This window comes from Anabrus simplex, chromosome 9, assembly GCF_040414725.1.
Source record: "Anabrus simplex isolate iqAnaSimp1 chromosome 9, ASM4041472v1, whole genome shotgun sequence".
NCBI lineage: Eukaryota > Metazoa > Arthropoda > Insecta > Orthoptera > Tettigoniidae > Anabrus > Anabrus simplex.
In genome coordinates this window covers 112,341,304-112,365,675 of record NC_090273.1, presented here as the reverse complement: position 1 = coordinate 112,365,675, position 24,372 = coordinate 112,341,304, and the positions used below count along the sequence as shown (strand labels likewise).

General features: G+C 39.3%; 1 protein-coding gene across 3 annotated transcripts in view; it reads left to right on the top strand.

Annotated features, from left to right (window-relative positions):
* Positions 1-6,887: 6,887 nt before the first annotated feature.
* Positions 6,888-24,372, top strand: part of LOC136881294 (ABC transporter F family member 4) — a 59,237-nt gene continuing 41,752 nt past the window's right edge. Inside the window, exons 1-2 of one of the 3 annotated variants that reach the window (XM_068229298.1) lie at positions 6,888-6,904; positions 20,675-20,799. The gene's annotated coding sequence lies outside the window, so the exon portion shown is untranslated. Of the gene's footprint in view, positions 6,905-7,096; positions 7,394-14,723; positions 14,741-20,674; positions 20,800-24,372 lie in introns of those variants that run through there. The other 2 variants (XM_068229297.1, XM_068229299.1) reach the window with 2 other exon arrangements.

The following is a 24,372-nucleotide window of genomic DNA, read 5'->3' as shown; positions in this document are numbered from 1 at the left end:
CTCAACTTGGCGTACTTTCTCCTGCAGCGGAGAGCTGCCATCAGCGATCCATGTATAGAGATCAGTGGTCGGATCCCTTCCATTTTTCCTCCTCTAATTAGTGTTAATGGAGGACAGTTGCCCAGTTGTACTTCCTCTTAAAACAATCACCACCAACACCTTTCCCCACTTTCGTAGAGAGAAGAAAGGATAATATTTATTTTCTGTTTTTTCTAAAACCATTCAGTCAAGACTAGCCCCCCCCATGTGTGAGGGGCAGTAGAAAAACGCCCACGGTATCCCCTCCCTGTTGTAAGAGGTGACTAAAAGGGGCCGCATGGGCTCTCAACTTGGGAGCATGAGCTGGTGAGCACTGGGCCCATAGTTCAGTACTGGTACGGCACTGGCATTGCTTCCACTTACTTGTACCAGGATCCTTACTTTCATCTATCCTATCTGACCTCTCTTGGTCAACCCTTGTTCTTTTCCGACCCCAGCGCTGTTAGGTTCCGATGGCTAGGGAGTCTTTCATTTTCACGCCTTTCGTGGCCTTTGTCTTTGTTGCCCGATATCTTCATTTTTCAAAGTGTTGAACACCTTCCATATTTCTCTCCGATTAGTGTTAATAGAGGATGGTTGTCTAGTTGTACTTCCTGTTGAAATATTAATCACCACCACATCCACCTGCCAAGACTAGCTTAGTGTGCATAATTAAATGTCCATAGTTTGCGGTTATAGTAGTTTGCTAATTGAACAGAACAAAGAACAATTTCATTCCCCACACGGTGAGCAATGTTATAAATATATGGCTTATTTTTGTAACTTTTTCTAATTCTGATTTAGCCTTTTCTAGCTTAAATTGGATGACTATCTCGCTGATTTAGCTTATCAAATGAAAACTGGGTTGGCAACATTGCCTGTTAAGATTACCAATATTAACGACCAAATTTCTCTATCCACCATTATGTCCACCATTATGTCTGTTGCGAAGCCCATTAAATAACCAAGACGTCACGCAGTGATAGTGGTACGGTACACTACTCTACTTGTGCGAGTTAGAGGTGCGCGGTAGTGGTAACCACTTCTGTTTTCGTTCACGTGTGGTGCGGGAGTGACAAGCAATGGAGACCGGCAGTGGAGGAACGTCGGCGGTAACCGGGAATTCCTTACGAGTGGAGCGTGAAATTGTAGTACCTATGGAAGAGGAACCCATAACCAATTCATCCAGTAATACGACACGACAGCAAGGTTCTCAGTCCACTGAGTCTGATGTACAGAGGCGTAATACCGAAGTGGTAGACCGTTCTAATTCTGAACAATCTAACAATCAATCCGAGGCGTCCCAAGTGGCTTCTACCCCGGAATATTATACTCGTTTTCATCATGGACCTTTCTTTGTATTTGTTGAATCCATAAACGAGCAAAACATCGGCAATTTACACCCTATGGCACTTGGTCGCCGATTTTATGAAACCAAACTCAATGTCAAATCGATCCAACGTAAAGGACGTAATCGACTACAAGTTACCTTTCATACGGCTTCTCAAGCAAACGCCTTTCTGAGTAATCCTATGCTCGAAACCCTCAAAATTAAAGCGTACATTCCATCCTCACAAGTGTTAAGAGTAGGCATTATTCGTGGAGTTGAAAAAGGTTTATCGAATGATGACATACTACAGTACCTGGAATCCGAGGCACCAGTTAAAAGCGTGCAACGACTTAATCGCCGTGCAATTCAAGATGGGGAAACCCAATACCTGCCTACGGGTTCAGTAAAAATTGTTTTCAGATCACAAACATTACCCTCCCATGTCGCCTTATATAAGGTGTACATGGAAGTTGAACCTTACATCTTTTCACCCATTCGCTGCCGCAAATGCCAGCGATATGGCCATACAATTCGACAATGTCAAGCGAAAAACGCTCGTTGTGGGAAATGTGCGCAACATGAAACCCAGGCATGCACGGAGCAATTTACGCAATGTGCGTACTGTAAAAAAAACCATGTCACAGGTTCATCAATTTGTCCAGAACATAAATATCAGGTCACCATTAAAAAATTAATGAGTACTGAACACATATCTTTTCCCGAAGCTAAAGCCCGAATCGCCCTTCCCATTTATCATTACGAGCAACAAGAACTTCAATTCCCTCCTCTATCGTCAAATCCCCCATCCCCTTCGACTCCCAACCCGCGTAAGCGTAAGTTCACCCAAGTAATCATGCAATCTCCCCCTCCTACACCCGAACCCGGTTTCGACCGTCAAGGATACATGGCCATTCTGCAAAACGAACCTTCAGTTCCAGTACATTCGATTCCGTCAATGAGTGCCATGCAACAACCTCTGCCACTAGCATATCCCTCCAGTGCACCCACATCTGCTAGGCAGCAACCCTCTGCAACCCTTCAAGATATACATTATCCTCCTTCCAAGGAACGCCTTCAGCAAGAAATCCAGCAATTGCTGGTAATGTTAATTCAAAGTATAGGTCACGAGCCTCAACTTCACCATGTATTATATAAGCTACGAGACTCTATCATGAACATACTAGCATGATTACTTTACTCCAATGGAATTGTCGAAGTGCCGCCTCTAAAAGATATGAGTTACAAATTTTGCTGAATGAAACACGAGCTCATTTTATCTGTTTACAAGAAACGTGGTTTCAACCACATTTCATTTTTCGATTACGAGGTTATCAAGTTTTCCGACATGATGGTAACGGCTTTGATGGAGTTGCCACATGTGTTCATACTTCCTTATCAGGTACATATTTCTCTTTACAATATATCATCCCGCACACTTATGCTGTAGGAATAGTACACCATAATACCTGTTTCATCAACATCTATTGCCCTCCCCACACTTACATTACTCAGAATCAATGGATGCATTTTATACAACAATTTGACACATTTCCACATCTTTTTCTTCTCGGCGATTTTAATTGCCACCACACTGAATGGGGATGTATGGTGGATACAATCAAAGGTTCCAATTTATTTACTACTTCAACTCATCAGAATTTGTTTCTTTTAAATGACGGCTCCCCGACCCGTTTAACTCCGCCTAGATCTCCACCCAGCGCAGTAGACCTTACTTTCTGCCGCACCACAATGGCCCCTGTCACCACCTGGCATACATTATCTGATACTCACACTAGTGACCATTTCCAAATTCTCATCACATATTGTATTCACCCACCACATTCCCAGTTTCCGACACCCTCCTGTATAAGTAACGTCCAATCTTATAAAAACTTCAATGTTTCTAACTATCAATCATACCTCAATTATATCTTGCAGCAGAAACATAAATCCCCTCTTTCCTTTTCCCTCTTACTCCCTTATTTAACCCAATATTTAAACATGTTTCATCCGTGCCGACCATTAAAAGTGACGACCTATCCACAGGAATACGAACTAAAATGGTGGGACAAAGAATGTCACGATCTTATTCATAAGCGCAAACAATTATTCAAACAATATCGCCAATCGATGACGCAGCAGCATTGTTTACAATTGCGAAACCATATCGCGAAAACAAAACTCGTCTTTAATGCAAAAAAGCGAAAAGCTTGGCAATCTTTTATTTCTCAATTAACTCCACAGCTTCCAGCAACGAAATTTTGGAACGCGATCCGCATGATCACGAGAACTTTCCACTACCAAACTTCTTCTGCTTATCCGCGACAAGTTCTAGAAGATTTTTTATACACCCTTGCCCCTGTTGCCGTAAATCCATTCTTTCTACCCACCTCACAGAATAATTCTTGTTCTTTTATTTCCCTTTTGAATCCAATTACATATAATGAATTACACTCTGTATTATGTACCGTCAATAGCTCATCACCAGGACCTGATGCAATTACTTATCAAATGCTCAAGGCCTTACCCCCCCATATCCAAATTTATCTACTCAAATATTATAATAGTATTTTAGAGACATTACATGTACCAGCATCATGGAACGAGTTTTTCATCACACCCATCCTGAAACCAACAAAACGACCTACTGAACCTGACAATTTCCGAGGCATAGTTCTGGGATCGTGTATACGCAACGTTTTTGTAAAATCCTTATGAAACGAATGGCGTGGGTATTGGAATATCACTCGCTATTACCCAAGTATCAGTTTGCCTTTCGACGGGGTAATAGTACACAAGACCCTATCATTATTTTCTTACTCGACATCTTATTAGCAAAATGGCGGAAACAATCTATCGTAGCAGTCTTTTTGGAAATTAAAGGTGCCTATGATGCTGTGTTATTGCATATCCTCTGGGAGAAATTATTTAGTGCTGGATTCCCCATCCAATTCATTTCTATTTTAAATCAACTATTTACTAACCGCCGGTTAACTATTAAATCTCCCCAACACACAATTGATAGCCGTTACACATCACAAGGTTTACCACAGGGATCGATACTCAGTGGAATTTTGTTTGCCCTTTACATGAAAGAGCTCGAATCTCTTGTGCTACCACACGCCCGTATTCTAGCTTACGCGGATGATTATGTTATTTATTGTGCTGACTCCCACATTGACCTTTGTAGAGACACAATATCTCGGGTTTTAAGTTTAGTCTTTCAGTGGCTAACGGCCCATGGACTTTCCCTTTCTATACCTAAATGTGCAGCGATGATCTTTACACATAAACGAACCTTTGATAAAAGCCCTATTAACTTTGACACCTATAGCATTCCCTTGGTTTCACAACACTTATATTTAGGAATATATATCGATCAAAAACTCACATGGCAAACTCATATACGACACCTTATTAGGAAATCTGATCGTTATATCACCATTTTACGAACGGTAACGAAACGTGCATGGGGTGCTGACCCCTTGTCAGCACTACAGCTATATCATGCAACCATTCGGTCCATACTTGATTATAGCGCCCATATTATTGATTTAACCTCTAAACATAGTTTATTAGCGTTGGATCGTCTCCAATTTTCAGCACTACGTATCAGTGTGGGTGCCTCCGCACAACACCAACTAACGCTTTATTAGTAGAAACTACGGAAGAACCACTGTACATTCGCAGGATAAAACTTTCCAAAAAATTCCTACTTAAACATATTAGTAGAACGAACTCCCTTATTGTCCCTAAATTACAATTATTATATTAATATTATCAACAGCGTCCTCCTCCCAATCATCGGTATCCCGCCATATATATGGCTTATGCTGAAATCCACCATCTTACTGAGACTATATTTCGTACACCACGTGTTAATACGTATTCATACCACTATGATATTCAAACATTCCGTCCTTCTATTATCATTGCCCCTTCTGATGCATCAAACCAATCAATGTCTGCACCTTATCCCACATTATATGCTCATAAGAAATTTAAAAGTCCCATAACTACACCAGATTACCACCTATTTACCGATGGGTCAAAATCAAATACTGGAGTCGGAGCAGCATTTTACGATCCACAACTACTCATTAGCTTTAAATATCCGTTACCTAATAATTTAACTATTTTTACAGCAGAATTATATGCCATATACCAAGCCCTCGTATATGTTCAACAGTTGCAATCCAAAAAAATAAATATATTCAGCGATTCTCAAAGTGTATTACAAGCTCTGCATTCACTCGCCCCTCATACAAATACATATGTCTACGAAGTAAAGTCTCTTCTATTTCGACTTGAAACATCCGGTTTTGTTATAACGTTAATATGGATTAAAGGGCATAATCGGCACGTAGGTAACGATATGGCCGATATAGCAGCGAAAGACGCCAGTGCAGATACCGCGAATATATTACAAATCAAAATTCCGATTCCCGACTTCTTTCCACATATCAAAACTGCAGCTCAACACACATGGTGCACACAATGGCGATTATCTGCTCGTACGAAAGGCCAACATTACTATCAAATTCAACCGAGTATTCCCACTCTGCCGTGGTTTGCAAATGGTACGTATACACGACGTCACATTACCAATATCATCCGACTACGTTTTAATCATGCCTTAACCCCAGTATATTTAACTCGATTTCACATTACGAACGACCCAACTTGTTCCTGTGGAGAATCTGAGGGCGATAGTGACCACCTGTTTTTTCATTGCCCCCCAATATGCACATCACCAGACCATTTTAATGCAGAAATTACTCAAAGTTCAAGTACCTTTCCCTACACGACTTTCAGTTTTGTTGCACCAACCTTCACCGGGCGAGTTGGCCGTGCGCGTAGAGGCGCGCGGCTGTGAGCCTGCATCCGGGAGATAGTAGGTTCGAATCCCACTATCGGCAGCCCTGAAGATGGTTTTCCGTGGTTTCCCATTTTCACACCAGGCAAATGCTGGGGCTGTACCTTAATTAAGGCCACGGCCGCTTCCTTCCAACTCCTAGGCCTTTCCTATCCCATCGTCGCCATAAGACCTATCTGTGTCGGTGCGACGTAAAGCCCCTAGCAAAAAAAATAGCACCAACCTTCGCCTACGATCATTACTATTTTAAACTAGTACCTTGATAACACTCACATCAAATTGTAATTATGATTTAGTTTTTCAGTTGTTTTGTTCCGACATGTTTGTGAGGTGGCACTTCTAAATGTCCATGGTGAGTAGATACTGTCACAAGGTTTTTATTACTTTCCGATCTTGTACAGTGTAACACGTTACTCCTATTCCAGCTTACTAAGTTCTTTGTGTCCCTGCTCAGTACCGAATGTAATACCACCATGAACCTCCTCATACCCGATATAATTTTTCTTCTTTAAGTGCATCTATCTACGTGTGATCATGCTAAAATCGGGCATTAGTGATGTAATCGTGTGCTTTTGGTGATATAAGTGTAATATATTAATGATCTTGTGACTGGGAAAGAATTTTTTGAATCCCAAATAGATATCCGCAAGACAAGACAAGGCTTATGTCTGTTCTTGAGGGTAACGGTCATAAACCATAGAAATCAATATTAACTATCAGTATTACTATTGAAAGACATAAGAGCAAACAGAAATAATGTTCAGAATTTTTACAGATTTTACTGGCAGTCTACTGTGGTTTAAGTTATTTTAAGTTATTTTTCAGTCATATACACTAGTACTGCATATCCGTAGGTAGGTGGCGGTGAAAAACATGTCAAATCAGCTGTTCAGCACGTGTTTCATTCGAGTTTTGTTATTTTCGCCGTGATTAAAGTAATGAATCGAATTTCTGAGTTGTATACTTTGCAAAGACTGAAGGAATTCTGTTATTTCAGTTTTCATAAACTGAGATGTTCGACATGCTTTAACGGAATTAAATAATTGATATTCCGCACTTTGATAGTGACCATCCGTACAAACAAACATATTATAATATAATTCAACGGCAATTTTTAACATTTACTCTTACCAGTACTTCAGGATTGAGAGTCTTACTCTCTAGAAGAGGTATGTTTTCCATTGAATGCCATAACCTCAAAATGTTTTCAAACTCGTGTTCATAATAGTGGGCGTGGATGCAGATTTGTAGAGATTTGTTGGCTCATAATGTGCGTTCTTGTCAACGTGTAAATTATATTACTTAACCATTGTGCATGTCACAACTCTAAGTTGTCTCTGTTACTTAACTCCATCATTTTAGATTTCCATGTCGTCTTTTCCATTTTCCCACCATCTATTATTTCCGTTTGGAGTTTTCTGTTGTTCTTGTATGATATGTTCGAAATAAGTTATTCAATGAATGAATGAATGAATGAATGAATAACTGTATCAATCAATCACCAATGATCTGCATTTAGAGCTGTCGCCCAGGTGGCAAATTCCCTATCTGTTGTTTAGTTAGCTGTGTCTTAAATATTTTCGACGTACTTGGTTATGTACCGAACATTTCTCTAGATAACTTAATCCAATCCCTTTACTCCTCATCCTCTAAATGAATATTTGTAGTCTTTCCTCTTGAATTCGAACTTTTCTTCATATAATGATCTTTCCTATCTTTATAAGCTCTGCTCAAGCTTATTCTTCTACTTATGTCATTCCACGCCAACTCACCCCTGATAGGTTGTAACATACCACATAATCTTGATAAATAATTTCCATTTCCATGTTGATACTACTCATGTCAAAACTACCTTACCTGGTGAATTGGCTGTTGCAGTTAGGGGCGCGCAGCTGTGAGCTTGCATCCGGGAGATAGTAGGTTCGAACCCCACTGTTGGCAGCCCTGAATATGGTTTTCCATGGTTTCCCATTTTCACTCCAGGAAAATGCTGGGGCTGTACCGTAATTAAGGCCACAGTCGCTTCCTTCCCACTCCTAGGCCTTTCCTGTCCCATCGTCACCATAAGACCTTTCTGTGTCGGTGTATAAAAGTGTCTCTTAATTAAAACTCATATTGAAAGTAACTAATGTTACAAAATTAAAAAGTTATTCTGCAATATGATTGGAATCCTTCCTTGTAGATGCCTAACACTCCTGTGAAATGTGGATACATTATTGTATATGGTTTATATTAAACTGATTAAAGTGGGCCTTGTTTAGATAGATCTGTCCAAAGTATCAATATATTGGTGTTTTGGATGGAAACATCCTTTAAGGTGAATATTGCTTGTAAATATGATGTTATGCACAGGCAACCAGTAAACTTTGTGAAGTTAGATGTCTATCGTACATCTGGTGGTGTTGAAAGTATGGGAATGTTCCCTTCCTTGCCCGTGTTGTCCTACCATTGGAAGTGTTAGCTGTAGTTAGATAGTTTTGAAACATACCACATAGTCGAGCATCTTGTTTCCTTACTTCCAAGTCTTCCCACCCCAAAGTTTGCAATATTTTCTTAACACTACTCCTTTGTCGGATATCACCCAGAACAAATCATCTTTGAATTTTTTCCAGTTCTCAGATCAAGTAGTCCTGGTGAGGGTCTGATACACTGGATCCATATTCTAACTACGGTCTTACCAGAGACTTATATGCCCTCTCCTTTACATCCTTACAACAACCCCTAAATACTCTCATAACCGTGTGAGGAGATCTATAAACTTTCTTAACAACTTTGTTAATATGATTACCCCAATGAAGATTATTCCTAGGTATTTGTTTCCCATGAGGTACTATCACCCCTTCCACACAATAATTAAAACTGAGAAGACTTTTCCTCTTGGTGAAACTTACAACATGACGTTTCATCCTATTTACATTCATACCATTGTCTGTTGACTATCTCACAACATTGTTTAAGTCCCCCTACAGTTGCTCACAATCCTGCAACTCATTTACTATTCTATACAGTATAACATCGTCTGTAAATAGCCTTGTCTGTGATTCCAGATCTTTACTCATATCATTTAGATATAAAAGAGAAACATAAAGGTCCAATACTACTGCCCTGCGGGACCACTCTCTTAATCATTACAGGATCAGATAACGCTTCACAAACTCTAATCTTATGACTTCTATTTTCTAGATATGTAGCCACCCATTCAACCACACTTTTGTCTAGTCCAATACCCCTGATTTCCATCAGTAATCTACCATGATCTACCCTTTTGAAAACTTTTGGATAGGTCAATAGCAATGCAGTCCATTATCTGCTATCTCTATATATAAAATAGGATGTTGGTATATTTGATATATTTGGTATATTTGAGATCAATAGACTCAGAAACTACTGGACCAATTTCATTGAAAATTTCACAAACTTCTGAGAGGGATTATGAAATAGTTTGGATGAAATCAAATAGGTACTTTTATTATTATGAGTAGTTATCAAATTGCAAAGCCGCACCAAGATTGGATCAACTTGGACAGATTGTTGCTAGGCGACAGCAGCTTATGCTCTATATAGGTGGATGGGAACACGACACCATGTTTTATAAAGTACCTTTCTTGATAGGAGGTTCATTCTTATGCCTGTTATTTGGAAATAGCGATGCAATCTGTCGTGATCAAGATGCGCCATGTCATAGGAGCAACATTGATTGGTCTGCCTAGTTTGAAGAATGTAGCTATGTTTTAGATGTGTAAAATATTTAAGAAACTGTGAAAAATATAGAATATCAACAGTAGAATGACACGAGTTATCACCAATTCCTAATGAAGAGCAACTGGGGATTCTCGAGCAAAGGCGAGTCTATGTAATCTATAGGTCAGTATGTATAAATGGCATTGTATGTGGATATGTATGTATTACATCTCCGAAACCACTGAAGCTATTTCAACGAAACTTGGTACACTTGTGACTTACTATTAGGAGACAAACCTTGTGGGGGAGAGACACCACAAGTACCCTTAAAGGATGGGGGTGAGGGAGTTATAAAAATAATAGAAAACAGTGTCAAATCCATATTCGGGGTCGCTGAGATAAATAGTGACAATGAGGATTTTGTAAAGTCCACGTTTAGCCCCCTTTGGTGTCCGGAGCGAGGGGGGGAGCGAGATATAAAAATAATCTAAAATAATGTCGAATCCTTAGTTCTCGGGGTTGTTAAGATGAATTGTGACACTGTGGAATTTTTATCCCTTAGGGGCAGGGGTTGAGGAATGAGATATAAAGATAATAAAAAATAGTGTTGAATCTGCAGTTTTTGGGGTCGCTGAGATGAATAGTGACACTCTGGATTTTTTTAAAGTCCAGTTTCAGTCCTGATTGGGGTTAAGGTAAGGGGGGGATTGAGATTTAAAAAAAATGAAAATAGTGTCAAATCCATAGTTTTTGGGGTCACTGAGATGAATAGTGACACTACGGATTTTTTAAAGTCCAATTTCAGCCCCCTTTGGGTTGGGGGTAAGGGGGTAGTGAGATATAAAAATAATCAAAAATAAAGTTAAATCCATAATTCTCAGGGGTGCTGAGATGAATGACACTCCAGACTTTTTTACCCCTTACAGGCGGGGGTCAAGGTGGGGGGGGGAGATATAAAAATAATCAAAAACAGTGCTGAATCCATAGCTTTCGTGGTCGCTGAGATGAATAGTGACCTTCTGTATTTTTTTAAAGTCCAAGTTCAGCAGCCTTTGGGGTGGGGGGCAAGAGGGAGTGAGATATAAAAATAACCGAAAATGGTGTTGAATCCATAGTTTTCGGGGTTGCTGGGATGAATAGTGACACTACGGATTTTTTAAAGTCCAATTTCAGCCCCGTTAGGGGTGGGGGCAAGGAGGGAATGAGATATACAAATAATAGAAAGTAGTGTCAAATCCATAGTTTTTGGGTTGCTGAGATGAATAATGACACTATGGATTTTTTTAAAGTCCAATTTCAGCCCCTCTAGGGTGGGGGCGAGGGGGGTAGTGAGATATAAAAATAAACTAAAATAGAGTTGAATCCATAGTTTTCAGGGTTGCTGAGTTTAATAATGACACTCCAGATTTTTAAAGTCCAATTTCAGCCCCCTTAAGGGTGGGGGCGAGTGAGATGATGATGATAATAATAATAATAATAATAATAATAATAATAATAATAATAATAATAATAATAATAATAGGCGAGTGGATAGTACCTAACAACTCTGAGAAAGAAGCAATTATGTGCAAAATCAACAAGATGGAGGTGGCATATCAGCTGACTAGGAATGTCTACAACAAAAGATCAGTGTCCATCAATGCCAAGCTTAGGCATTATTGTTCGGTTGTACTCCCGGAAGCACTGTACGCAGCAGAATGCCTTGCAATGAACAGAAAAGGTCTGATGGAGAAGCTAGAAGCTAAAGAAAGAAAAATCCTGAGAAAGATTCTTGGACCAATCAAAGAAAATGGTGAGTACAGGAGACGACACAACAGTGATCTGTACCAGCATATGGAGAGGATAACGGAAATGATTCGGAAAAGGAGGATTAATTTTTATGGCCATATAGCACGCATGAGCACACAGAGACAGACCAATAGGATCTTTTCCTACTTTCTTAACAAGAAAACCAAGGGACCCTGGTTTATCAAAGTTGAAAAAGACCTTCAAGAAATAGGAATCACACTCGAAGACATCCAGAAACGTGCTCCTCTCCAGAAAAAGCTCCAGGGATACAAGAGGTTCCAAGAAAGGCCAAAGTTGAAAACAGGCAAGAAGTGGACTGATGAAAGAAAGGAGGCTCACAGAACGAGAATGTGTGAGTACTGGGGAAGAATTAAAGCTCAAGGATGCAAACGGTTGAAATAACGTGGTCCACAGCAGGGCGAAACGAAGAAAGAAAGAAGAATAGAGTCTGATCCATAGTTTTTGGGGTTGCTGAGATGAATAGTGTCACTCCAGAATTTTTTAAAGTTCATCACCCTTTGACATAGGTGCAAGAAAAAGTGATAAATAAAATGACCGAGATATTGGATGTATATATATTTGTATTTTCCAGCATAGCTGACAACTAAATTTGGTACAAATATTTTGTTCTGTTTGTGAAAAATGCTGTTGGGGAAAGACACAGCTAGACCCCCCCAGGGGAGGGGGTGAAATATACATATATTTAATGAAAACAACCCATATTAGTCTGGAATCATAGTTTTCAGGACTACTGGAGTGATTTATACCAAACTTAGTACGCATATGATTTACTATCAGGAGACTAACTGCGTGGGAAGAAGACACCCCTAGTACCCTTAGTAGGGGAGCTGTGAGGTATAAAATTTGGAAATAGTGTTGAATCCACAAATTTCAGGGTCATTGAGATGAATAGTGCTACCCCGGAATTTTTTAAAATTCAAGTTCAGCTCCCCTTGGCATAGGGGATGAGAAAGGGTAAAAAAATAAAATGACCAAAATGACAGAGATTATGGTTGTATTTGTTTATTTTCCGGCTTAGCTGTCAACTAAATTTGATGCAAATATTACTTACTACGTGTGAAAAATACGGTGAGGACGAGACACCGCTAGAAACCTTAGGGAAAATGGTGAAATGCAAATATAAATAAAAACGACCAATAGTAGTGTCGAATCCATAGTTTTCAGGACTACTGAGGCGATTTGAACCAAACTTTGTGCACTTACGACTTACTATCAGGGGACTAACCACATGGGGGCAAGTGGTTTGGAGTATAAAAATAATCTAATATAGTGTCAAATCCACACTTTTCGGGGTTGATGAAATGAATAGTGACATTCTGGATGTCTTTTAAGTCCAAGTTGAGCCCCAATCAGCAGGGGCGTGAGTAGGAATGAAGAAATTAAAATCTCAAAATGAGTGAGATTATGGTTGTTTGTATGTGTGTATGTTCCGGCATAGGTGTCAACTAAACTGGGCAAAAATATTATCTATAACCTGGAAAAATTACTGTGGGGGCAAGACACCCCTAGAGGCCCTAGAGAAGGGGGAAAAATATAGTTATAAGTACGACTTATACTATTGTTGAATCCATACTTCTTTGGACTACGGGAGAGATTTCAACCAAACTTGGCACACTTATGACTTACTATCTGGAGACTAACTGCGAAGAGGTATGGTAACGCTAGCACCCCTAGAGATGAGGTATATAATTTCGTGTGGCTATTTCTAGCCAGCTGCAGCCCTTGTAAGGCAGACCCTCTGATGAGGGTGGGCGGTATCTGCCATGTGAAGGTAATTGCGTGTTATTGTGGTGGAGGATGGTGTTATGAGTGGTATGTGAGTTGCAGGGATGTTGGGTACAGCACAAACACCCAGCCCCCTAGCCATTGGAATTAACCAATGAAGGTTAAATTCCCCGACCCAGCCGGAAATCGAACCCGGGACCCTCTGAACCGAAGGCCAGTACGCTGACCATTCAGCCAACAAGTCGGACAGGGAGGGGGAAGGGGGGGGGGGGGTTGAGGTGGAAGGGGCCGAGATGTAAAAACATTCAAAATTAGTGTCAAATCCGTAGTTTTTGTAGTCGCTGAGAAGAATAGTGACATTCCGGACGTCTTTAAAGTCCATCTTCAGCCCTCATCGTCATGGAGATGAAAAGGGGTGGAAAGGAAATAGTCCAAAATGACCAAAATTATGGTTGTATGAGTGTTTCTTCCAACATAGCCCTCATACAAAATTGGTACGTATATGACTTACTATATGAAACAAATACTGTTGGGTAAAACACCCGTAGCACTCCTAGCAGAGGTGGTGAAATATAAAAATAAACGAAAATGATTGATATCAATGTCGAATACCATCGTTTATGAGGTCACTGGGTAGAACTGTAACACTCTGGATGGTTAAATAATACATATGGGTGTAAGTGGGTATGTTCCAGAATAGCTTTCTACGAAACTTGGTGCACATACTACTTCCCATCTGGAAAAGTAATACTGTGGAGGTGAAACATACCAACTCCCACTGGGAGTGGGGAATGGGAGGAGATGGCATTTAAACATAATGGAAAATAACCAATATTAATGTCAAATCCATTGTTCATGTGTCACTGAGATAAATTGAGACACTCTGAAGACCGTTTAAGTCCATGTTCAGCCTCCATTGAGACGGGAGTCTGAATGGGGTGTAATAGTAAATAGTCTACAATGACCGAGGTTAGTGTGATGCTTTTGGGGTCTGAAGGTTGATTGGTGACAGTCTCAAAGACAGTTGAAATCATGTAGATCATATCTACAGCGTGATGGATGAATACATGTAGTTATCACTTTTTTTTTTTTTGAAAGGATACTTCTCAGTAAATTTGAGCTTCCACAAGGATAAAGTTTTACTCGAAATTTAAATAATCTAAAATTTGAAATCAAACCCATCTAAATAACTCTAAAAGTACATAAGAGGTGGTAAAAATCAATATCCCAAAACTGCTATAAATATTCACTTCACACATTACTAACGGGTAAATATTCAAAAACCAACCGGGAAACCCCAGGTACTACAGCTAGTGTATTATAGTGTGTATGTGTGTAATAAGTTTTGTGTAATATATGTTAAACTATATATATGACATGGTTTGGAAGAATAGCAGACTTTATAGTCTGAGTCACGCCATGTAGATAAAGGAATAATAATAATAATAATAATAATCATCATCATCATCATCATCATCATCATCAGTGTTCCACTCCAGTTGCCCGGGTGTGGTTTACGAGCACTCTCCACTTCTGTCTGTCCATGTACCACTCTTCTCTCAAGACGACATCCCAGCTGACTCCTCTTGTTCCTATCCCCTCTTTCACTTGGTCCAGCCATCTCTTCCTAGGTCTTTCTACTGGTCGTTTTCCGGCCACAATTGTGTGTAGCCATTGTTTTGCTGTCCTTCTATCGTCCATTCGTTTGACATGGCCAAACCATTTCAAACGGGCCCTTGTCACTTTTTCATTCAGGGATGGGTACACACCAACTTCGTCCCTTATTCTTTCATTCCTTACCCTGTCCCTTTTTGTCTTCTGTACCATAGTTCGTAGGAACTTCATTTCTGCGGCTTGTAGTTTGCTATCTACTTGTTGCGTTGTTGTGCAGGTTTGTAGGCCATATTGTTATTATGGGGGGTGAAGTATGATTGGAATAGAATCTGCTTTGATCTTAAGGGAACTTGTTCGTTCCAGAGGAGGTTCCGAACTTGATGGTAAAACTGAGCTGATTTTTTAATGCGGTTGTTAATCTCATGTTGTATTCTGTTATCACTTGAAATGATGCACCCAAGATATTTATATTGGTCTACTGTTTCCAGCTGTGTACCTTTCAGCATTATTTTTCCTTTCTTCTTCTGCCTGTTGACAGACATAGTAACAGTTTTCGATTTATTTATTGTTAATCCGTGTGCTTTCAAATGTTCATTCCAGGTGTTCAGCCTCTCTTGGACTTCCTTCTCTCTATTTCCCCAAATTACTACACCATCTGCAAATGCAAATGCATTGATGTCCATATTGTTCTTCTGCTTAATTTCTTTCATGACTTCATCCATGACAGTGATAAAAAGTAAGGGTGAAAGGGTACTGCCTTACTCCTTTAGTGGTTTGGAACCAATCAGAATTACTGTTTCCTATCTGTACGCAACTGCAGCAGTCTTCGTAAAGCATTTTAACTTTCTGGATAAGCCCTTTGGGTACATTTTTCTTTCTTAAGCATTCCCATATAGTCTTCCTTGGAACACTGTCAAATGCTTTTTCGAGATCCAAAAACACTAGTGTTAGGTCTTTCCTGCCCTTCTTCCAGTGCTTTTCTAACAGTATTCTAAGTGCAAATATGAGATCGGTAGTTGATCGTGTTCTATGAATCCATATTGTTTTTCCTATAGTTGTGGTTCTATTATTTTCCTTAGCCTTATTTCAAGTATTTTCTCAAATATTTTCAAACCATGAGACAATAAAGTGATCCCTCTATAATTGCTACATTTCTTCCGGCTTCCTTTTTTGAAGAGAGGTATTATTATTCCCCTTTTCCGATCATCTGGGACTTTCCTATCCTTCCATATTGCATTAATTACTCTATGAAGCCACTGTATTCCTATTGCACCAGTTGCTTTGATCATATCTGCACTGACTTCATCAAATCCTGTTGATCTTTCTTTGGGCATACCGGTACTATTAAGGGCCATCCTACAAGTTGAATGCCTTATATCAAACCAGTTAGTAATTTTGCAAATGGGTGTAATATACTGTAGGGTGACCAGATTACCAAGCATAAAAATACGGGACACTTCTACTGCCGCTTATTATTATACCCTGTTTAAGATTAGAATTTGTTAACACTAACCATACACTTCACAAAGAGTATCATTTATTTATAGAAAACCAGTATTATTATTATTATTATTATTATTATTATTATTATTATTATTATTATTATTATTATTATTATTATTATTATTATTATTATTATTAAAAATGGAAGCGGCCCAATTCCAGTACATAACAAAAACATCAAGTGTCGCAGAAAGCATTGTTCACTATGCAGGATTATAAGTTACCATTTTTTACATTTTATATATGCCTGTCTCACTAGTATACCCCTTGTGGGTGGGGGTGGTTGAATAACACCCACAGTATCCCCTGCCTGTTGTAAGAGTTGACTAAAAGGGGCCCCAGTGTCTCCTAACTTGGGAGCATGGGTTGGCAACCATGGGGCCCTTAGCTGAGTTGTGGCATTGCTTTCACTTACTTGTGCCAGGTTCCTCACTTTTATCTATCCTATCCGACCTCCCTTGGTCAACTCTTGTTCTTTTCTGACCCCAATGGCATTACAGGCTTTGGCAGCTGGCACATTTCCTATCCTCGTTGCTAGATGGAGCTTCATTCATTCCATTCCTGACCTGGAATATATAACTGAAAACAGGCTGTGAATTTTCATTTTTTCAGAGATCGCTGATACTAGCAAAGTACTGAAATTACCTATGGTGATAAAGATAAAATAAAGATATTTGCAGAAAATAAAGTTTAAAGCTAAAGAAGCAACTGAAAATGATATGGTATTTTGCAGTTCCAGTGCTTTTTGTGTCCTGCCGAGTATTTCCTCTTTCGACAGTGTTGTCTTTGGAGATTCATCATCATCATCATCACCATCATCATTATTTTCCAACTTCAGTTTCCCGGGTGTGTGATGTACAAGCACTCTCCATCTCTTCCTGTCTGCATTCACCTTCTGTTCCAGTACATCTTCCCATCTGAGACCTTTCTCCTCTACATCTAATTTCATTGTCTCTGTCCAACATTTCCTTAGCCTATGCCTTGGACACTAAGGTCAGAAGTATTTTCTGGCTGGTTTCTCACTCTTCATTCTCATAATGTGCCCATACCACTGAAGTCTGCGCTTCTTTATTAAACTTGTAATAAAGACCTCAATACCAGCTACCCTCCTATTTACTTCATTCCTGATTTTATCCTTTTGAGTTGTTTGATTCATAGGTCTAATGAATCTCATTTCTGTTGCCTGATGTTTTTTACAATCTGCTTCATGTCGCACCAACACAGATAGGTCTTATGGCGACGATGGGACAGGAAAGGGATAGGAGTGGGAAGGAAGCGGCCTTGGCCTTAATTAAGATACAGCCCCTGTCTGGTGTGAAAATGGGAAACCATTTTCAGGGCTGCCAACAGTTGGGTTCAAACTCCCTATCTCTCAAATGCAAGCTCACGGCTGTGTGCTCCTAACATGCCTGAATTCTGCTGTAGTCATTGTTTAGTAGAGTACATGCTTCTAAACCTTATGTGAGAATTGGTAAGAAGTAGGTGTGGTATAGGGTTGTTTTTGCTTTTTGTGGTATTTTGCAGTCCCATTGTTTTCCCTGTCATGCTGAGTATTTTTTTTTTGACAGTATTATTTTTGGAGATTGTACTTCTGAGGTACTTGAAGTGAAATACTGATTCTAATTTGTTTCCTTACAAGAAGAGATTTGAGTTTGTTCCTTGTTTGTTGATGATCATTTCTACAGTTGTTGTTTTACTTAGGTTCAGTTCAAAGTTATTGAACATGTTGTTCCACTCAGTCAGTCAGTCAGTCAGGTTTTTTTTCTTCAGCTTCTGTTTCTCTCATAACAGCACATCATCAGCATACCAGGCCATTTGGTCTGCTGTCCATTTTCTTGTGATATAGTACCATATTTTAAATGCTTACAGTATTTTATTACTGTTTGCATGAAGGAGCTATTTCAAATGCATGGAGAGTTACAAAAGTAGCCCCAGTGTACAAAGGAAAGTGTGATAAACATAAAGCAGATAATTACAGAATCTTAGTGTCGTAAGAATTGTTCTCATTTGTTGCTAGAAAAGAGAGTTCTTTTGCACCCTGTTGATAATCTCTCTTGTGGCTAAGTTGTCTCTAGAGACTATACTGACAAGCTGGGTGAAACTGTCCACACTCTCCAGTTGGTGGTCTTTTAGTGTGATGCTTGCTGGTTGCTCATCTCTGTTCACTGCCATCGCCACAGGCTCAGTCTTGCTGATCTTGAGTTTGAACTTCTGAAACTTGACTTCCCTCATGCCCAGAGGCAGATCCAGGATTCCCTAAAGGGAGGGGATAACTTAAAAAAAATACCATACCACAAAGCAGAAACATGTAATTGGGACATTTCATTACTTCCATAGTAATGAAATTTCCGAACTTTGTTTTAAGGAAATTGTTACAGTACATTAAAAGGTAGGTAAGGTAATTTATTGATATTTATTTCACCACAAATTTCCATTACAATTTTTAAAGTACTCCATCAACTTTACTATGTACAGTTACGTGATAGCAGTGCACATCAATTAACATTTGACCAGTTAGAAATATCCAGCCTTCGTGGTTTTGACTTAAGAGATCTTCAACATTTATTGCCCTTTTCTTATGCATGTGTGCTAATGCAAGGTCATTAAGTCAGGTTCTTTCCCATTGTACTGGTAGGTTACGTAGGGCCGAGAAACTTATCTCTGCAGAGGTTGTGATGACTGGCAGGGTGGCAAATATTTGTAGCAGTAGTCAAAATTTGAGAAAGAAGTCTTCAGTACATAGAGCTAATACAAATATACAAATTTTTGGCCTTCTGTTTTCTTCTGGACGAGATGTCCAATTATCTGTCCATAGTGATATTTCTGCTCTTAATTGAGCACTCGTTGCTGTGCAGTCTGCTTCATATTTCTCTGCTGCTTTAATCATTTTGTCAACTGAAAACTTAGAAAAATTACTGGAAATAACCCCTTCTAAAGGGAGCACTTCTTTTTAACACTATCACAAAGGCTTATTAAAGGGTCAAAAAAAGCCAAGAATAGGCTACTACCTTCCTGAAATATTCCTCATGATCCTTAGTTGGTACATTCATCCTTTGAGTTTGCCTGCCGCAAATATGTGGGAGACGGACTACTTTACCACATGTAGCAGCCATGCCACTTGCTGCAATTAAAATGTACTTTTGATCAGTATTTTTCTCATTGTATTCAACCTTCCTATTATGGTGCCAGTGCAAAACAATATGGATGATGAATATTGTTTAGGATCTTGCAAGAACTTACTTAGTTTCACAGTGTGGGACAAACAGTGAGCAGCTGTTTCCTGACCAATGATAAATTCACTTGTTCTCAAAGCCGCACCTAAGGCAATAGCTTTACTTAACATCCCACACTATTTGGATCTTCTTCTATTTGTTCAAGAAGCCTTACAACATGTAATATTAGTTCCTGAAATACAATGAAGCTATCCTGTCTTTCTACCCAATGAGTAGGACAAAATGCTTTTAACTTGGTCATTTTTGATGAGCTGATATCACGTTCACTAATATCACTCTTTGAAGAGCAGACATTCTTTTCACAGAAGCAGAGACAAACGTCACTAATGAGATAATCGCTAACATATTCTCTATTAGTCTAATATCACAGCTTTTTGTAATGCAGAAGTTCAGTTGATGGCTGATGCAGTGTGTGTTAAATGCCAGAGGTTGCTCATTTAAAGTCAGTGCTTGGGTTGTAAGAAATTTACCTGACATATCTGATCCAACATCAAACTGCTGAACCCTAAAATCTTCAAAGTTTAATAAAACTTTTGAATATAACTAGAAGAGAGTGGGTGGCTAATGCCCCCCTTAGCCCCTCCCTGGATCTGGCTTTGCTCATAGCAGTTCTTGCTTGCATCTCCTCTTCTGTTTTTCTCCAAATTATGACATCAGCAGAGGCAAATACGTTGAGTATATTATTAAATGTACATTATTTCTTTATGTGATGTTTCTCGCTTATCGGGGATTGTAGTACTGTACATTTATTTTATTTTATTTCATTTTATTTATTTGGAGGTTTATTTTAGTATTTTATAGTATGTTTTTGATTTATGGATCTTGTGAATGTATTGTTGAATTGCTAAATTATCTTAAATATATTTTTACTCTTTCTGATTTTAGGCCTGTAAGTTCCAGTATGACCTTGACCAGCTATGGCAGCTTTCAGAGATGCAACACAAATAACCTGGAGAATATGAAGATTAAGATAATATATAGATTTCATCACCACCTAGAAATAATACATTGTAAGCACTGGTAACATTTTCATTCAACAAATTTTACACTTATAAACTTGTGTGTCTGTTTTTAAAAAGAAAACTTTAATTGTATAAATAAAAAATAATGCACAATTTGACTTACAAACATTATGACTTTTTTGTAGATTTTATGTAATGAGAAGTAAAGGGTCTCTTTTTGGCTCGCTCCGTAGCACCACTCAGAGCACGGCATGGCTGGCTCAATGACACTCCCTCACTAGCTGGTGTAATGCACGCTTTTCCTCCCCACTACTTCGCGGCAATTCACACTTATAGAAAGCCATTTCTAGTGAAATTATTAGTCTAAAACCTACCTGGCATGACATTTGATGTTCACAATGTTGTCCCTCAGCTGTCAAACATGCCTGACACCTCGTAAACAGGTTTGCAGACACTCGGCGAATCTCAGACTGTGTGATGTTTGAAATAACTTGTGTAATATTCTCTTGTAGTTCTCTTGTGTGAGGGTTTTTCACATACACTTTACCCTTCAGCGTCCCCCACAGGTGATAATCACAGGGATATAAATCAGAAGATCTAGGGGGATAATTAACCACACGATCATCGAAAACTTCCCATATTATCTCCGTAGAACGATTAGCAGTGTGTGCTGTTGCATTATCTTACATGAAATAACCATTACTCCTTTCTTCTTCTGTCAGCTCTTGAAAGAATGGTCTGAGAATGAGGTCTATATATCGATCAACATTTATTGTTTCACGAAAAATATAGGCCCTATAATTCTGCGAGCACTTATTGTGCACTAGACTCCTATCTTTACATCATGAAGTGGACGGACATGCAGCTGGTGGGGATTTTATGCACACCAGTAGTGATTGTTTTGACTATTTACATTGCCACTTAAGTGTAGCCATGCCTCATCACTATAAAATAAAAGTTCTAGGTCAACATACCCATCATGAACTGACTGAAGCAACCAGTTACAATACAGAACCCTAGCAAAATTGTCAGGTCCTCTTAAATATTGGGGGGTGGTGGATTTGTACGGTTTTGCTTTTAACAGTTTTGTAGCTTTGTGGGCAGAAGATAATGACACATTAGCTTGTACGGTGAGAAGCGACAGGAATTTTGTTGGAGTTCTTTCCAAGAGAGCCCCTATTTCGTCAAGCTTTTCCTCTGTTAAAACGGTTCATCTCCTGTGTGATTTTTGTTAAGAATGGACCCGGTGGTGCGCAACTTCTTTACTAATTTACGTACTCTATTCCTATGGGGAGGGAGGATGCCAGGAAATTTGCGAATGAATCGAAAGCGGCATTCTGTGTAAAAAGAATGCTTTGCATAGCACAACACAATGAATACACGCTGTTCTACTGTATACATCACTCCTTAAACACACGATTTTTAGTATACCTACAGAAACTATGCTATTTTAAAAAACATGTTACCAGTACCGCAGATGTTAAAATAAACTATTGCTGTGAAGCAATGGTTACCGCTACCGTACTGCATTAGATCATCTTAGCCGGTCATGCAGCAATATATCTCTCGGCAAATGAGTCACCCGGCCGCGCTATCGCCTTCCCTGCATGTTTCTCTGAGACTCGGAGCCAGCCAAAAATAAAAGAGCCTGTATCACACTATTGTAATAATAATAATAATAATAATAATAATAATAATAATTTGGCCTTAGCTACTGTGTACGGCTATTTTGATATGACATGATTTAGGCTGCCAGCATATTAATTTCGATGTTCATTTTAATCTACAGATGGCAGAGAAACTGCAAATATGTTGGCCAACCTATGGCTAAGTTTTAATTAATTTTGCCGGATAAACAGTGAATGTTTCGCCAAAGATCTTTTGCTTGCCGATATCGTATGACTTCCTTCTGTCCTTAAAAAACCTGATTTCTTTTGCTGAGTTTGAACCCATGATCTTGGGATAAGGATGTCAACATTCTACCACCAGTTCACAGTGGGAACTCATAAATGTGTCATAAATGCTGTTTTCAAATTTTATTGTGACAAAATGAAAACAGATTTTGTTATCTTCGTCATTGGCTTTAACTCGTTTCCGAGTAATTAACTTCTTCCAATAAATTCACTTCTGTCTGTGGATATACTTTCGATGAATGAACAGATCAATTCTAGCATGGAATAAGCCTCCACACAGATTGCACAGAATTGTTGGAGGAGGGCATGGTTGTGCTACTTGGAGTTTTTGTGTTTCTTTCCTGGCCTCTTCACATCTGCTTTGTTCCCCTGCAAACATATTGACAGCAGCAGGGATGGTCTGGTGCCAAACTGAACAGTCTTGAGCAAGCGTGTCCCAGGTTCGTGGATTAAAACCTGTCATCTTCATTTTGACATCTACAGTGGTGTATATATATATTAAAAACTATAGTCCTCTCATTTATCTTCCATATTCATTCCATATAAAGGCAGGATTGTTCTGTCTTCATTCCTTTTACCACTTACGATTGTGTGTCTAAAATCAGGGTGCAGTCATGTAATTGTAAGACGTTCATGCACGGTGTCGGCCCCGTGATGTAGGGGTAGTGTGCCTGACTCTCGCCCCGAGGCCCCGGGTTCGATTCCCGCTCAGGCCAGGGATTTTTCTCTCAACATGAGGGTTGGTTCAAGGTCCACTCAGCCTACGTAATTAGAATTTAGGAGCTATGTGATAGTGAGATGGCTGCCCCGGTCTTGAAAGCCCAGAATAATGGCCGAGAGGATGCTGACCCCACGATCCCTCGTAATTTGCAGGCCTTCGGGCTGGACAGGCCAAGGCCCTTTCAAGGATGTTAAGTGCCGTGGGGGTTCATGCACGGTATCAAGCCAACTCTGCCTCGGTCATCCAGCTACTATTTCCCATCTCTTTGAAAAGCAAAACTAGTATTTGCCACTGCTGCTGTTTCTGCTTGAAGTACAGGCCCATGCTTTCATTTTTCACTGTATATTACCTGTAGTACAGCTGAGTAGTCTGGCCTTTTGTTCTCAGGGCCCTGGGTTCTACCGCGGTAATGTTGAGGAATTTTAATGTAAAACGGTTAGTTCCCTCGGATTGGAGACTGGGCATTTATGCTGCCGCCAGTATTCCTGCAGTACACACACCACAACCAAAACTATCCTCCACCACATAAACACAGTTTCCTGAACATAGCAGATGCCATTATATTAGGGGCAACTGCAGCCCTTGTGTGGGGCAACAGCAGTTTCAGAGTGTCTGAGGCGGATGATCACTCGGGTGACAATGTCTGCTGGGTAGGAGAAGGCAGAGTGCAATTACTATCTGTTAGCACAAAACCTTAATTCCTTTTGAGGTTATTATATGGTAACCTGGCCGGATGATGATGATGATGATTATTATTATTGTTATTATTATTATTATTATTGTTATTATTATTATTATTATTATTATTATTATTATTATTATTATTATTATTATTATTATTATTATTATTATTATTATTATTATTATTATTATTATTATTCTGTGGGGCCATCGAGGATCATGTTAAGTCTTGTTACATTTGGCATTGAACTTTGCTGCTTTTTTTTTTTGAGCCCTAAGTTCCCTAATTTTTTCTGAGTTTGCCAG